The following is a 7,830-nucleotide window of genomic DNA, read 5'->3' as shown; positions in this document are numbered from 1 at the left end:
GTGACTCCTGTTGAGTGTTCTTTCTCTTTTATGTTTGAAGTACTGGGATTTGAACGCAGTGGCTAGGCTGATATTCTCCCACTGGAACCATGACTCCAGCCCTTTTACTCTGCTCATTTGTGTGTGTGTGTGGGGGGGGCAGTCCTGGGGCTTGAACTCAGGGCCTGGGCACTGTCCCTGAGCTTCTTTTTGCTTAAGGCTATACTACTGGAGCCACATAGGACAACTATGCTCAGTCCATATGAAGCTTTTGTGTGGGGGGGGGGCGGTGAGGGGTAGGGCCTTATGCTTGCTATGTACTCAACCACTGAACCATACCTCCAGCTCTTTTTCATTCTGATTATTTTTTAAGATTAGGGTCTCACTTCCTGCCCAGGCCTACACCTGGACATGATCCACTGGTTTTTCACTTCCAACTACAGCCTGGGACTGAGGTCTTGTTCTTAGCCTCCCACATAGCTAGAGTTACATCACACCCAGCTTCTCTATCTCTCTAATTAAACACAAAGGTATTTAAATTGAGATTGCCAGGTGCTGGTGGCCCATGCCTGTAATCCTAGATTCTCTGAGATTCGTGGTTCAAAGATAGCCCAGGTAGGTAAGAAAGTCTGTGAGACTCCCCCCGCCCCCACGGTCTTTTTTTTCTTGCCAGTCCTGGGGCTTTGAACTCAGGGCCTGGGCTCTGTCAGTAAGCCTCTTTGTGTTCAAAACTAGCACTCTACCACTTGAGCCACAGTGCCACTTCCAGATTTTTCTGTTTATGTGGTACTGAGGAATAGAACCCAGGGCTTTATGCATGCTAGGCAAGCAATCTACCACTAGGCCACATTTCCAGCCCTGTGAGACTCATATTTCCAATTAACTACCAGAAAATTGCAAGTGGAGCTGTGGCTCAAAGTGGTAGAGCAGTAGCCTTGAGCAAAAAAGAACTCAGGGACAGTGCCCAGGCCCCTAGTTCAAGCCCCTGTGATCCACAGAGAGAGAAAGAGAGAGAGAGAGAGAGAGAGACTTAAATTTAACAGTATTATAAAAAGAAACACCAAAAGGAACTAGTCAGCTTCCACAGCACAGATTACCTGATTTCTTCACCTGATTAAAATCAAGGTCAGGACTGGGGTGGACAATGGGCTAAACAGGCCTTAAAATATATAATTAAAACATATCTTATGATCTTGATTCAAACAAACTCAGTGAGCAAAATGTAAATAAGAACTCCAAAATTCAATTATACTTGGTACTTTTCAATTTTATTAGCTGTGCTAATGGTATGGTGGATGTATTTACAGAAAAAATCTTTACCAAGAAATCATGTTTTTTTAAAGATTTACTCCATAAATCTAGGAAATGAATAAATATTATAAATATGGGGAAAATAGTAATTCCTTCCTTCCTTTCTGTTTTGTGCGTGTGTGTGTGTCTGTGTGCCAGTCCTAGAGTTTGAATTCAGCTTGAGTGTTGTCCCTGAGCTTCTTTGCTCAAGGCTAGCACTCTACCACTTTATCTACAGTTCTACTTCTGACTTTTTGGTTGTTAATTTTAGGTAAGAGTCTCACTGATATTCCTATCCTGACTAGCTTTGAACCACAACCCTCAGATATCAACCTCCTGAGTAGCTGGGATTATAGGTGTGAGTCACCAGTGCCTGGTACCAGTTGTTATTATTTAAAACTGGCTAAGGCTAATTTTTGTGTGTTTGGAACTCATAATATATTTTTTAGAAAACACATTACATCAAGAAACTCCTTGTGTCCTATCAAACTGGTATTAAAAGTATTCTAGGGGGCTGGGGATATAGCCTAGTGGCAAGAGTGCCTGCCTCGGATACATGAGGCCCTAGGTTCGATTCCCCAGCACCACATATACAGAAAACGGCCAGAAGCGGCGCTGTGGCTCAAGTGGCAGAGTGCTAGCCTTGAGCGGGAAGAAGCCAGGGACAGTGCTCAGGCCCTGAAGTCCAAGGCCCAGGACTGGCCAAAAAAAAAAAAAAAAAGTATTTTAAAAAAATAAAAATCAAGCTGGCGTGGGTGGCTCATGCCAGTAGTCCTACCTACTGAGGAGGTTGATATCTGAGGATCTTGGAACAAAGCCAGCCTGTGCAGGAAATTCCACAAGACTCAAATCTCCAATAAACTACTCAAAAAAATGGGAAGTGGCACTGTGGCTCAAGTGGTAGAGAGCTCTCCTTGAGCAAAAGAAGCTCAGGGACAGCACCCAGGCCCAGAGTTCAAGCTCCAGGACCAGCAAAAAAAAAAAAAAAAAAAGAAAAAAAGAAGGTCAAGCTTGGCACTGATGACTCATGCTTGTAATCCTAGATACTCAGGAGCCTGAGATCTAAGGATCACAGTCCCAAGCCAACCAAGGCAGGAAAGTTCGTGAGACTCATCTCCACTTAACCACCAGAAAAACTGGAAATGGTTCTGTAGCTCAAAGTGGTATATAGTGCTAGCCTTGAGCAAAAGAGTTCAGGGACAGTGCCAAGCCCCCAAGTTCAAGCCCCATGACCAACAGAAACAAAAAAAGGTCAAAATCAGCTACAACTTTACAATAAATAATATTCAAGATATAGTACTTTGAAGTAAATGATTATTTGAATTGACAAGTTGAATTTTTTTCATTTTCAAATAATTTCAGACCTAGTTTAATAATTCATTTGATTATGTGCATGTGATTATATAAAATTAAATTTATCAACATGAACTCCAAGAAATAGAAACAAGTTTTTTTTAACTTTGCTACTATTCTTGTTTTCTTTTCTTTTTGTCTTGTTCATTTATATGTCATTGGGAGGGTAACGGGGTGCACAGAAATTGAGGGACAAGTATGAACAAATGCAGCAGACACTAGACACTGTTGAATATAAACTATAACTTGTGGATGGGATGGGAGGGAAAAACTGCAAGTGAAGAAAGGGGTGATATTGTCCAAAAAGAAACGTACTCTTCACCTGACATATGTAAGTGTAACCCCTTTGTATATCACCTTTATAATAACAATAAGAAAGGCACTTGAGATGGCTTGGTCATTCATGTCTGTAATCATAGCATTTGGGGGCTGATCTTAAGTTTGAGGTCAGCTTGGCCTCTTAAAAATACCCAGTCTAGGGGCTGGGGATATAGCCTAGTGGCAAGAGCGCTTGCCTCGTATACATGAAGCCCTGGGCTCGATTCCCCAGCACCACATATACAGAAAATGGCCAGAAGTGGCGCTGTGACTCAAGTGGCAGAGTGCTAGCCTTGAGCAAATAGAAGCCAGGGACAGTGCTCAGGCCCTGAGTCCAAGGCCCAGGACTGGCAAAAAAAAAAAAAAAAACCCAGTCTAAGCAGCAAAACTCTGTCTCAAAAAAAAAAAGCTTAAGGGCTGGGGATATAGCCTAGTGGCAAGAGTGCCTGCCTCAGATACACAAGGCCCTAGGTTCGATTCCCCAGCACCACATATACAGAAAACGGCTAGAAGCGGCGCTGTGGCTCAAGTGGCAGAGTGCTAGCCTTGAGCAAAAAGAAGCCAGGGACAGTGCTCAGGCCCTGAGTCCAAGGCCCAGGACTGGCCAAAAAAAAAAAAAAAAAAAAAAAAAAGCTTAAAAAGCTGTATTTCTATACAATCTTCCTTCTTAGGGAATGATCTATGCTCAGCTTCTCCAATTATCATCATTAATATCGGCATCATTGATTTTTTTAGTGAAAATTATAGGAAAGTTTATGAAGAAAGGAATACACTGGGGCTGGAAATATGGCCTAGTGGCAAGAGTGCTTGCTTCATATACATGAAGCCCTGGGTTCAATTCCCCAGCACCACATATATAGGAAACGGCCAGAAGTGGCGCTGTGGCTCAAGTGGCAGAGGGCTAGCCTTGAGCAAAAACAAGCCAGGGACAGTACTCAGGCCCTGAGTCCAAGGCCCAGGACTGGCCAAAAAAAAAAAAAAGAAAAAGAGAAAAGAACGGAATACACTGTCCATAGACAAAGTGGGCCCTCTCTAGAGAGAGAAGGACAATGATATTTGCTCCAGCACAAGTTTTTATTAAAATGCAAGGGGTTAGAACATTAAGTTCCTCCCAAGACTAGAGCATAGGATAGAGTTGCTGTCCCAAGGTAGAGGAGGTTTAGTTTTCTTTCCTTTTTTAGGTCAACACTGGAACTCAAACTCAGTGCCTACTGCTTTCAGTCACTGGCTAGCACTCTAGCAACTGAGCCATGCCTCCAACCCCAGAGTGGGAGAGGGTTACTGAATTGCATTTCATCTCCATGGCATGGTTTACTGGACTGGGTAGGTAGGTTAAAGGTCTGTTATTCCAGAAACTATTCACTGACCCACTTTGGGCTGGAATGAGGCCTTTTGTTAATCCTTAGGTGGGTGTGCTACTCAAAATCAAAACAAGGTATTGTTTGTTTTTGCTTTTTGTTTTGTTTGTACTTTCTGTCTCGTGGGCAGCAGGAAGAAGCACAGAGATGGAAGGAGGAAGAATGAACAAATGTAGGCATGGTACACAGTAGATACTATGCAACTTGTGGGCAGGGATGGGAGGGGAAAACTGGAGGAAAGCAAAGGAAGGGATGACATTGTCCCCAAAGAAATAAACATACTACCTGACTGATGAGATAACTCCACTGTATAACACCTTAATAATAACAATAAAATCATATTTAGAAACCCAACCAGAACAAAACTTGTAGCCTTCTATATAGAGAGAATAGTAGGTACATAGGCTACTCATTTGCAAGCCTAAAAGTTTATTTATTTATTTATTTATTGTACTAGCTTTAGGGCTTGAACTCAGGGCCTAGATTCTGTCTCTCTTAGATATTTTTGAGCTCAAGGCTGACTCTCTGCCACTTAAGCCACAGCTAGAGCTCTACTTCTGGCTTTTTTGGTAGTTAACTGTAGAGTCTCACAGATTTCCCTGTCAGGGCTGGCTTCAAATTGTCATCCTTAGATCTCAGCCTCCTGCATAGCTAGGATTACAGATGTGAGCCATAGATGCTAGGAAGTTTCTAAATGAAATTCCTTTGTCTACTTTGTTAACATTTTGCCTCTTCACACATCAGAAGGACAAAGAGTAGAGTTCCTGTTGAGAAAGCAAGGTGGTTTGTCATCTTGGTGTAATGCTTGATAAATCTGGGGCAGAAAAGGAAGACACATAGGCAAGGCTTCCTCCTCCTGGGGTGAGGCATCCACTGGGTTTCTCATGTCTGTTGGCCTGGTGTCCTTGCCCAAATGGACTCATGTGAAACCCTGATCTCAGCCTCTCCTTTGTTACTATGTCCTTGGAGAACATTATTAGTTTCCTTTGTATCTTCCCATTGCTTATGGCTAACTGCTACCTCTCATTCTCCACTCAAGAATTCAAGACCCTGATATCTAGAGAACATGAAGTTGAAGTCAGTCTTTGGCTGATACAGATGGGATGTAGGCCTAGGCCAGGAGCCTCTTACCCTTTCTTTTTGTCAATGTGGATAGCTGGGCAGCTCAAACGGCCAGAATCCTAAGTCTTGGGTGATTCAGGGAGCCCCTGAACTAGAGGATACATGCGCACCTACTTTGGAAATCATAATCAGTGGTAGTTGTATTTAATATGGAGGAGCCATGCTTTGGAAACACTGAGAACAGGAGGTCAGGACCAGTGAGATACAGCAGTACATATAACAATAATTTTCTATAGATAACCATAATCAAAATTAATAGCAAAACACTATTGCTGCCTTTCATTCTTTGAATCCAGAGGACCAACATGATTGGAGATTCCCAAAGTTTGTAGTAAATTCAGATAGCTATGTTGTCAGTTATATCAAGAGTATCAGTCCAGTTAGCCCTTAAATCGTATCATTTGTATAACCTAGAGATGAGAAGAAAGAAAGTTGCTTAAAGTGTCAACAAAATTGCCTAAAACATTACCAATGTAAGGTCCAGTATGGTAGAATAGCATCTAGATTTCTCCTGGATCTACAGAAATAGAGATAAGAAGACAAGAGGTAACCATGTTTATGAACCATTAGAAAACAAAAGAAACCTCTAAATTTTAGTTCTCTCTCTCTCTCTCTCTCTCTCTCTGTGTGTGTGTGTGTGTGTGTGTGTGTGTGTGTGTGTGTGTGTGTGCTTGAATTCAGGGCCTGCACTATCCCTGAGCCAGTGCTCTACCACTTGAGCCACAGCTCCACTTCCAGCCTTTTGGTAATCAATTGGAGATAAAAGTCTCTCAGAGGGCTGGGAATATGGCCTAGTGGCAAGAGTGCTTGCCTCCAACACATGAAGCTCTCTGTTCGATTCCCCAGCACCACATATATGGAAAACGGCCAGAAGGGGTGCTGTGGCTCAGGTGGCAGAGTGCTAGCCTTGAGCGGGAAGAAGCCAGGGACAGTGCTCAGGCCCTGAGTCCAAGGGCCAGGACTGGCCAAAAAAAAAAGTCTCTCCGATCTCTCAGATTTGTCTGCCCTGATGGACTTTGAACCTTGATCCTCAGGTCTCATCCTTCTGATAGGATTTACAGGTATGAGCCACCAACACCTGGTTTTAAGTTTTCTTTGGAAGGATGGGCACAAGCGACTATATTTGCATCCTGACAATATTCTCTGATGTCTAAGCAGTTATTATTGTTATTGTTCTCTCTCTCTCTCTGTCTTTTTTCTTTGTATGTGTCTTATCACAAAGGTAAACTTTGTTCCAGCTGGGTTTTGGCCTTTCCTCATTGCTGGAATGAGATGTTCTTCCTTGGTCTGATCTTCTGTTGGAGGGAAGTGACATCAGGTGGGAATCTATGCCAACAAGACTGCTTTGGGCCAAATTTAAGTGACAAGGAGATTTCAAAGAAGTTCTTAAGCGGTGCAAACTCAAACTCAAGTTTTCAAAGAATTTGTAAGAATTATTCTCTATGGATCTGAATGTAAATGTTCCAGCGAAGGAGCAAACCAGCAATGGCAAAAAGCTTAAAATGGCCATGGATAAAAATTTGGAAAATAATTTAGCAATTGGCAGAATAATTAGTTATTCCCATTGCATATGACATTCTAGAATAATTAAGATTGACAGCAATGTTAGGTCCATTAAGCTCTCCTGGTTACAATTAGGAATGCACACAAAGCCTGCAAAGGGTTAGTGTTATTATGAATTTTAATTAGAAGATACCTGCTTTACTAAGTGGTGCTTTTTTCCTCAAAGTTTTGTAAGTTAGAAGGCTTATATAAGGTGGTCATTTAAGCAACCTTGACATACACAGACACTCAAATCAACTTCAACGCACTTGAAACTTGACAAGATCAACAACTATAGCAATTATTTTGGTAAAAGTATTCCCTTTAAAGCCATTCTTTTGGGAGTTGGGGGAGATGTCACTAAAAACAGAACAATATCATAAGACATAGAATGAACTGTTTTACATAAGTTTATCAAATCTTTTGTGTGTGTGTGTGTGTGTGTGTGTGTGTGTGTGTGTGTGTATGTATGTCTTGGTACTGAGGCTAGACTCAGGATGAAAGTTTCTGAAACTTCTTAGCTTTTTTACTCAAGACTAGCAGTCTGCCACTTGAGCCTCTACTTATAGCCTTCTGCTGGCTAATTGGAGATAAGAGTCTTATGAACTTTAATGCACAGGCTGACTTCACATCATGATCCTCAGCTCTCAGCCTCCTGATTAGTTAGGATACAGGCATGAGCCATCAGTGCCTGACTAGCATATTAAGTCTTTTTGTTTTGGTTTAGTTTTTTTGTTGTCAGTCATGGGGCTTGAACTCAGGGCCTGGGCACTGTCCCTGAACTTCTTTTGCTCAAGAACAGTGCTCTACCACTTGAGCCACAGATCCACTTCCTGCTTTTTGGTAGTTTCACAAACTTTACTACATG

Source organism: Perognathus longimembris, chromosome 2, assembly GCF_023159225.1.
Source record: "Perognathus longimembris pacificus isolate PPM17 chromosome 2, ASM2315922v1, whole genome shotgun sequence".
Classification (NCBI taxonomy): Eukaryota; Metazoa; Chordata; class Mammalia; order Rodentia; family Heteromyidae; genus Perognathus; species Perognathus longimembris.
Note: the sequence above shows the minus strand (reverse complement) of the source record.